This window comes from Cucurbita maxima, unplaced genomic scaffold (genome assembly GCF_002738345.1).
Source record: "Cucurbita maxima cultivar Rimu unplaced genomic scaffold, Cmax_1.0 Cma_Scf01036, whole genome shotgun sequence".
NCBI lineage: Eukaryota > Viridiplantae > Streptophyta > Magnoliopsida > Cucurbitales > Cucurbitaceae > Cucurbita > Cucurbita maxima.
Genome location: NW_019273052.1, coordinates 1 through 7,960, shown reverse-complemented (window position 1 = coordinate 7,960; position 7,960 = coordinate 1). Strand labels below are relative to the sequence as shown.

General features: G+C 46.9%; 13 non-coding genes across 13 annotated transcripts; all 13 read right to left on the bottom strand.

The window, feature by feature from the left end:
• Positions 1-4,625: 4,625 nt before the first annotated feature.
• On the bottom strand, positions 4,626-4,744 carry LOC111475141. The gene has a single exon (XR_002716346.1). It is a non-coding gene; the product is annotated as a 5S ribosomal RNA (ribosomal RNA).
• Positions 4,745-4,896: 152 nt separating this feature from the next.
• Positions 4,897-5,015, bottom strand: LOC111475138. Its single transcript, XR_002716343.1, has one exon. It is a non-coding gene; the product is annotated as a 5S ribosomal RNA (ribosomal RNA).
• A 133-nt stretch (positions 5,016-5,148) lies between these two features.
• LOC111475144 lies at positions 5,149-5,267 on the bottom strand. Its single transcript, XR_002716349.1, has one exon. It is a non-coding gene; the product is annotated as a 5S ribosomal RNA (ribosomal RNA).
• Positions 5,268-5,400: 133 nt separating this feature from the next.
• On the bottom strand, positions 5,401-5,519 carry LOC111475142. The gene has a single exon (XR_002716347.1). It is a non-coding gene; the product is annotated as a 5S ribosomal RNA (ribosomal RNA).
• A 119-nt stretch (positions 5,520-5,638) lies between these two features.
• LOC111475149 lies at positions 5,639-5,757 on the bottom strand. Its single transcript, XR_002716354.1, has one exon. It is a non-coding gene; the product is annotated as a 5S ribosomal RNA (ribosomal RNA).
• Positions 5,758-5,890: 133 nt separating this feature from the next.
• Positions 5,891-6,009, bottom strand: LOC111475146. Its single transcript, XR_002716351.1, has one exon. It is a non-coding gene; the product is annotated as a 5S ribosomal RNA (ribosomal RNA).
• A 133-nt stretch (positions 6,010-6,142) lies between these two features.
• Positions 6,143-6,261, bottom strand: LOC111475140. Its single transcript, XR_002716345.1, has one exon. It is a non-coding gene; the product is annotated as a 5S ribosomal RNA (ribosomal RNA).
• Positions 6,262-6,394: 133 nt separating this feature from the next.
• On the bottom strand, positions 6,395-6,513 carry LOC111475148. Its single transcript, XR_002716353.1, has one exon. It is a non-coding gene; the product is annotated as a 5S ribosomal RNA (ribosomal RNA).
• A 124-nt stretch (positions 6,514-6,637) lies between these two features.
• Positions 6,638-6,756, bottom strand: LOC111475147. Its single transcript, XR_002716352.1, has one exon. It is a non-coding gene; the product is annotated as a 5S ribosomal RNA (ribosomal RNA).
• Positions 6,757-6,889: 133 nt separating this feature from the next.
• On the bottom strand, positions 6,890-7,008 carry LOC111475143. The gene has a single exon (XR_002716348.1). It is a non-coding gene; the product is annotated as a 5S ribosomal RNA (ribosomal RNA).
• A 133-nt stretch (positions 7,009-7,141) lies between these two features.
• On the bottom strand, positions 7,142-7,260 carry LOC111475136. The gene has a single exon (XR_002716342.1). It is a non-coding gene; the product is annotated as a 5S ribosomal RNA (ribosomal RNA).
• A 133-nt stretch (positions 7,261-7,393) lies between these two features.
• LOC111475145 lies at positions 7,394-7,512 on the bottom strand. Its single transcript, XR_002716350.1, has one exon. It is a non-coding gene; the product is annotated as a 5S ribosomal RNA (ribosomal RNA).
• Positions 7,513-7,645: 133 nt separating this feature from the next.
• On the bottom strand, positions 7,646-7,764 carry LOC111475139. The gene has a single exon (XR_002716344.1). It is a non-coding gene; the product is annotated as a 5S ribosomal RNA (ribosomal RNA).
• Between the last annotated feature and the right edge of the window lie 196 nt (positions 7,765-7,960).

Genomic DNA, 7,960 nt, shown 5'->3' with positions numbered 1-7,960 from the left:
GGGTCAACCCGAACCCAAAATCTGAGAGAGCTAGCCCGACTTCTTTCCCCTCGGCCTCTACCTTCTGCCCAAACCTCAATCCAGCCCAGAAGCCACGGTTCAGCCCCATCGCCGCGCAATCGACTTGGGAGGGAATCAAATCTCGTTTGGTTGGTATGCAGCGAGTGTGGGAATCAAACATCGAGCAGTTGCAGGCTCACCAACAGCATAACCACTCTCGGGTCCTCAACACAGGGGCAACAGCATCACCAAGAGCACCGACGATGGGTCCTCGACACAGGGGCAACAAACCATATGACCGAGTGATATGAACCAAGAGACATCAATCATCCAAGATGCTTCAATGAAGATGTGAAGAAAATATTGTTGAAATTATCAAAAGATATTTCAATTCATGCCACATTGAAGAATAATGAAGTTTTATGTTATAAATTTTGAGTAGATTACAATTTAGAGTTATTGTATTTCATTTATGTATTTTAAGACTTTTTATTTACTATAGGTTACAATTACACAATGGTTAATTATGCTCATTAAGTATGAATATTACAACTCTTGGAATGCCTTTAATAGTTCCATTTTGAGGCTATATAAAGCCATCTCGGACATCCTACTGTGCTGGTGAGTTGTTGGAGCTTGTGCACGGCGATATTTGCAGGCCCATCAAGCCGGCGGCCCTAGGCAGCAAGACCCTCTTCCTCCTGCTAGTCGATGACAGAAGCCGCTTCATATGGCTGATCCTCCTGTAAGTGAAAAGTGGGGCGACATAGGCGATTAAGCGCATTCGAGCGTTAGCGGAGGCCGAATGTGGGAAGAAGATGTGAATGCTACGCACGGACTGAGGTAGAGAATTCACCTCAGCGGGCTTCAGTAACTACTGCGACGAGCTCGGCATGCAGCAGCGACTAACAATGCCCTACTCCCTCTAGCAAAACAACAAGATCTTTGCTGATGACGGCTGGGATGCCTGAAAGATTCTGGGGAGAGGCGGTAATGACGACTGTCTATCTTCTCAATCGGTCGCTAATGTGAAGCCTAGACGGGAAGATGCCACATGAGGCCTGGTACAATAGAAAGCCAGTGGTACATCATTTTCGAGTGTTCGGATGTGTCGCATACATGAAGGTAGCGCGTTCCAACCTTGTCAAGCTCGATCCAAAGGGGTTGAAGGTCGTCTTCATCGGCTACAAACCTGGGAGCAAGGCGTACAGACTCTATGATCCTGCGGGGGGTGAGCCCACGTGTCTCGTGATGTCATCTTCGACGAAAGCACCTTCAGGCAGTGGAACGACGTGATCGAGACAGCCCACAACCCAAATCAATTCACGGTGGAGTACCTCGTCATCGAGCCAGAAGAAGGAGGAGCACAGCATCAGGAACCGTCACAGCCGCCAGCAGTTGCACCCCTTGAACCAGTGGAATTTGCAACACCACGGACTGTGGATTCGACGCTGGATGTCGATCACGATGAAGATCTGGTAGCCAGGTACTGAAGGATGGACGACCTAGTGGGAGGAGGTGAACCCCCTAGACTAGCAGCACGCAAACTGGAACAAGAGGTGGCCGAACTGCATGTCATCAACGCAGATGAACCGAACACCTTTGCTGAAGCAGAAAGGAACCCGTGCCAGCTGAAGGCAATGCAGAAGGAGATGAAATTCATCACCGAGAACCAGACATAAAGTCTAGAGGATATGTCACTGGGACACCAAGTCATAGGGCTCAAATGGGTCTTCAGACTGATGCGAACGAAAAGGGAGAAGTTGTGAAACTCAAGGTCAGTCTGGTGGTGAAGGGCTACGTCTAGAAGCAAGGAGTGGATTATGAGGAGGTATTCGCACCAGTGACAAAGCTGGAATCTACCCACCTATTGCTTGAAATCGCGGCACATCATTCCTGAGAAGTCCACCTCATCGACGTGAAACCCGCGTTCCTAAACGGAGAGCTGAAGGAGACTGACTATGTTCAACAACCACCGAACTTCCTGGACAACGACAACCCTGACAAGGTATTGTGCCTGCACAAGGCACTCTATGGGCTTCGGCATGCACCACGAGCCTGAAACACGAAGCTCGACAGTACCCTATTATCGCTAAAGTTCAAGCGCTGTGCCTCTGAGCATGACATGTACACGCCCGGCCACGACGAGTAGCGACTAATCGTGAGAGTGTATGATATAAACCAAAAAACATCAATCATACAATATACTTCAATGAAGATGTGAAGAAAAGATTGTCAAAATTATCAAAAGATGTTTTAATTCATGCCACATTGAAGAAGAATGAAGTTTGATTGTTATAAATTTTGGGTGGGTTACAATTTAGAGTTATTGTATTTTAAGACATTTTATTTACTTTAGGTTACATTTACATAATGGCTAATTATGGCCATAAAGTATGAAGGTTACAACTCTTGGAGTGCCTTTAATAGTTTCATTTTTTAGGCTATATAAAGCCATGTATATTGTATTGGTAAGAGACTTGGAAAATATAGAAAAAGAAGCATTTGTCCTCTTCTTTAGCCAATGGCTAAGTTTCTTTGCAATTCTATGTAGTTTAGGTTGCATGTAGAATCATTCAAGCTCGACATGATTAATCTTGCTTGTGGAGTGATTCGAATCTCAAGCAAGTGTTCTTGCCTTGAGATATTTGATCAACAAGAATCATTCAAGCTAGACATGATCGATTTTGCTTGTGGAGTGATTTGAATTTCAAACAATGTTCTTGCCTTGAGATATTCGATCAACAAGGTAATCCGAATCTTACTCCCCTTGTAGTGGTTCCTTATCTTATCAGTGTACGTCGATGACCTCATAATCACTGGAGGCGACATGGAAGTCCTCGGAAGATTCAAGAGGGAGATGTCAAAGAACTTCAAGATGAGCGATCTTGGCATGCTCAGCTACTACCTCGACATCGAAGTGCAACAGGGTACTACCGGCATCACCATCTGCTAAAGTGCATATGCGAAGAAGCTGTTGGACACAACTGGGCTTGTGGACAGTAACCCTATAAAGACTCCAATGGAGGGCCCGACTCCAACTAAGGAAGGCCGGCACTATGACGGCAATTAATGCCACCAATTACCGCAACATTGTCAAAAGCCTGCGCTATCTGATAAACACACGTCCTGACCTTGCTTACTTAGTTGGATACGTAAGTAGATTCATGGAAGAACCTAGGGAGGAGCCTCTTGTGGTTGTCAAGCGCATCCTGCACTATGTGGCTGGAACCAGAGGCTGGGGTGTGAGATACTGCACCAGGAGAGGAAAGGAGAAGCTTGAGCTTGTTGGCTACAGCGATAGTGACATGACCGGTGACGTTGATGATCGTAAGAGCACCAGTGGGGTGATTTACTTCCTCTCAGGCAGTGCGATCTACTAGCAATCAACAAAACAAAAGGTAGTTGCTTTGTGATATGAACCAAGAGACATCAATCATACAATATGCTTCAATGAAGATTTGAAGAAAATATTGTTGAAATTATCAAAAGATATTTCAGTTCATGCCACATTGAAGAGAAATGAAGTTTCATGTTTTGAATTTTGGGTGGATTACAATTTAGAGTTATTGTATTTCATTAATGTATTTTAAGACTTTTAATTTACTTTAATTAAGGTCATTTAGTTCATGCCTAGAATTGATTAATTATTTATATATTTTTCAATCTTTCCATTTATTTGTTGATTGTCATTTCCACCCTCCTTGGCCTTTTGACTTTGTTCTCATTTTATTCCTAAAGATCATATTTAGATCTTAAAAAAAACAATATAGAATTTTACTTCTTAATATTGTGTTTATACATAGTTAGGGCATGTGCAATTCTACTAAAAAATATAATAGTCCCTTATTTGTTTGATTGTTTATTATTTTATTTTTATGTTATTTTACAATTAACTTGTCATGATTGTCCATGCCCAATCCCAATGGACAACCCTTCGATCCGATCTGCCTGCCCTTATTGCACGGTTTAGAGAGCACTTGTGTATGTGATGTCAGCCCAGCCTCGAAAATCAAGCTTTGCCCTGCTTATTCACTCGGACAATGCTCCCCCGTAGCAATGCTCCCCCGTAGCGTAGCGATGAAGAAGATGATCATTTATTTAGTAGGTGAACAGTCGAAGAACCACTCTAACGAAGAATGGAGCTTCTTTGTTTTGAAACATATTCTTTTGCGCAACAAGCTGCTGGGTCAATATCCCTTGCTATTAAATCTGCTCCAGTTATCTCATCTATAGAAGAAGCTGGTATAGAATAGGTCGTCAGGGGTGGGGGCTTTACCGGGGGGACTAACTAGTAAAAGGCCAAGGAGTACTGTCCACTCCAGCCCAGCCCCTCAGAATAGTCCCATTTTTCCTCCACGCAGATAAGGGGCTAGCTTGCTACTATAAGAATTGCTTTATCCATATATTAGCTTACCTTCCCAAGTGGCCACACGCATAACCGCGAAATTCTGATGGGATCCGGTGCATTAATGCTGGTATGATCGCACCCGACATGCCATGCGCACAAAATCGGATTTAACGCATGCGGGGCGGCATGATCGAAACGCGATGGGCGTGAGCGGGGGAGGTTCTCATTTGTAGAGAAAGGAAGAAAAGAACTGGGAGAAATTGAAAGAAAAAAAGGGGTGCAACACGAGGACTTCCCAAGTGGTCACCCAACTTAGTACTACTCTCGCCCAAGCACGCTTAACTGCGCAGTTCTGATGGGATCCGGTGCATTAGTGCTGGTATGATCGCACCCGACATGCCATGCGCACAAAATCGGATTTAACGCATGCGGGGCGGCATGATCGAAACGCGATGGGCGTGAGCGGGGGAGGTTCTCATTTGTAGAGAAAGAAAGAAAAGAACTGGGAGAAATTGAAAGAAAAAAAGGGGATTGAAAGAAAAAAAGGGGTGCAACACGAGGACTTCCCAAGTGGTCACCCAACTTAGTACTACTCTAGCCCAAGCACGCTTAACTGCGGAGTTCTGATGGGATCCGGTGCATTAGTGCTGGTATGATCGCACCCGACATGCCATGCGCACAAAATCAGATTTAACGCATGCGGGGCGGCATGATCGAAACGCGATGGGCGTGAGCGGGGGAGGTTCTCATTTGTAGAGAAAGGAAGAAAAGAACTGGGAGAAATTGAAAGAAAAAAAGGGGTGCAACACGAGGACTTCCCAAGTGGTCACCCAACTTAGTACTACTCTCGCCCAAGGATGCTTAACAGCGGAGTTCTGATGGGATCCGGTGCTTTAGTGCTGGTATGATCGCACCCGACATGCCATGCGCACAAAATCGGATTTAACGCATGCGGGGCGGCATGATCGAAACGCGATGGGCGTGAGCGGGGGAGGTTCTCATTTGTAGAGAAAGGAAGAAAAGAACTCGGAGAAATTGAAAGAAAAAAAGGGGTGCAACACGAAGACTTCCCAAGTGGTCACCCAACTTAGTACTACTCTCACCCAAGCACGCTTCACTGCGGAGTTCTGATGGGATCCGGTGCATTAGTGCTGGTATGATCGCACCCGACATGCCATGCGCACAAAATCGGATTTAACGCATGCGGGGCGGCATGATCGAAACGCGATGGGCGTGAGCGGGGGAGGTTCTCATTTGTAGAGAAAGGAAGAAATTGAAAGAAAAAAAGGGGTGCAACACGAGGACTTCCCAAGTGGTCACCCAACTTAGTACTACTCTCGCCCAAGCACGCTTAACTGCGGAGTTCTGATGGGATCCGGTGCATTAGTGCTGGTATGATCGCACCGAACATGCCATGCGCACAAAATCGGATTTAACGCATGCGGGGCGGCATGATCGAAACGCGATGGGAGTGAGCGGGGGAGGTTCTCATTTGTAGAGAAAGGAAGAAAAGAACTCAGAGAAATTGAAAGAAAAAAAGGGGTGCAACACGAGGACTTCCCAAGTGGTCACCCAACTTAGTACTACTCTCGCCCAAGCACGCTTAACTGCGGAGTTCTGATGGGATCCGGTGCATTAGTGCTGGTATGATCGCACCCGACATGCCATGCGCACAAAATCGGATTTAACGCATGCGGGGCGGCATGATCGAAACGCGATGGGCGTGAGCGGGGGAGGTTCTCATTTGTAGAGAAAGGAAGAAAAGAACTCAGAGAAATTGAAAGAAAAAAAGGGGTGCAACACGAGGACTTCCCAAGTGGTCACCCAACTTAGTACTACTCTCGCCCAAGCACGCTTGATTGCGGAGTTCTGATGGGATCCGGTGCATTAGTGCTGGTATGATCGCACCCGACATGCCATGCGCACAAAATCGGATTTAACGCATGCGGGGCGGCATGATCGAAACGCGATGGGCGTGCGCGGGGGAGGTTCTCATTTGTAGAGAAAGGAAGAAAAGAACTCGGAGAAATTGAAAGAAAAAAAGGGGTGCAACACGAGGACTTCCCAAGTGGTCACCCAACTTAGTACTACTCTCGCCCAAGAACGCTTAACTGCGGAGTTCTGATGGGATCCGGTGCTTTAGTGCTGGTATGATCGCACCCGACATGCCATGCGCACAAAATCGGATTTAACGCATGCGGGAAGGCATGATCGAAACGCGATGGGCGTGAGCGGGGGAGGTTCTCATTTGTAGAGAAAGGAAGAAAAGAAATTGAAAGAAAAAAAGGGGTGCAACACGAGGACTTCCCAAGTGGTCACCCAACTTAGTACTACTCTCGCCCAAGCACGCTTCACTGCGGAGTTCTGATGGGATCCGGTGCATTAGTGCTGGTATGATCGCACCCGACATGCCATGCGCACAAAATCGGATTTAACGCATGCGGGAAGGCATGATCGAAACGCGATGGGCGTGAGCGGGGGAGGTTCTCATTTGTAGAGAAAGGAAGAAAAGAACTCGGAGAAATTGAAAGAAAAAAAGGGGTGCAACACGAGGACTTCCCAAGTGGTCACCCAACTTAGTACTACTCTCGCCCAAGGACGCTTCACAGCGGAGTTCTGATGGGATCCGGTGCATTAGTGCTGGTATGATCGCACCCGACATGCCATGCGCACAAAATCGGATTTAACGCATGCGGGGCGGCATGATCGAAACGCGATGGGCGTGAGCGGGGGAGGTTCTCATTTGTAGAGAAAGGAAGAAAAGAACTGGGAGAAATTGAAAGAAAAAAAGGGGTGCAACACGAGGACTTCCCAAGTGGTCACCCAACTTAGTACTACTCTCGCCCAAGCACGCTTAACTGCGGAGTTCTGATGGGATCCGGTGCATTAGTGCTGGTATGATCGCACCCGACATGCCATGCGCACAAAATCGGATTTAACGCATGCGGGAAGGCATGATCGAAACGCGATGGGCGTGAGCGGGGGAGGTTCTCATTTGTAGAGAAAGGAAGAAAATAACTCGGAGAAATTGAAAGAAAAAAAGGGGTGCAACACGAGAACTTCCCAAGTGGTCACCCAACTTAGTACTACTCTCACCCAAGCACGCATAAATGCGGAGTTCTGATGGGATCCGGTGCATTAGTGCTGGTATGATCGCACCCGACATGCCATGCGCACAAAATCGGATTTAACGCATGCGGGAAGGCATGATCGAAACGCGATGGGCGTGAGCGGGGGAGGTTCTCATTTGTAGAGAAAGGAAGAAAAGAACTGGGAGAAATTGAAAGAAAAAAAGGGGTGCAACACGAGGACTTCCCAAGTGGTCACCCAACTTAGTACTACTCTCGCCCAAGCACGCTTAACTGCGGAGTTCTGATGGGATCCGGTGCATTAGTGATGGTATGATCGCACCCGACATGCCATGCGCACAAAATCCGATTTAACGCATGCGGGGCGGCATGATCGAAACGCGATGGGCGTGAGGGGGAGGTTCTCATTTGTAGAGAAAGGAAGAAAAGAACTCGGAGAAATTGAAAGAAAAAAAGGGGTGCAACACGAAGACTTTCCAAGTGGTCACCCAACTTAGTACTACTCTCGCCCAAGCACGCT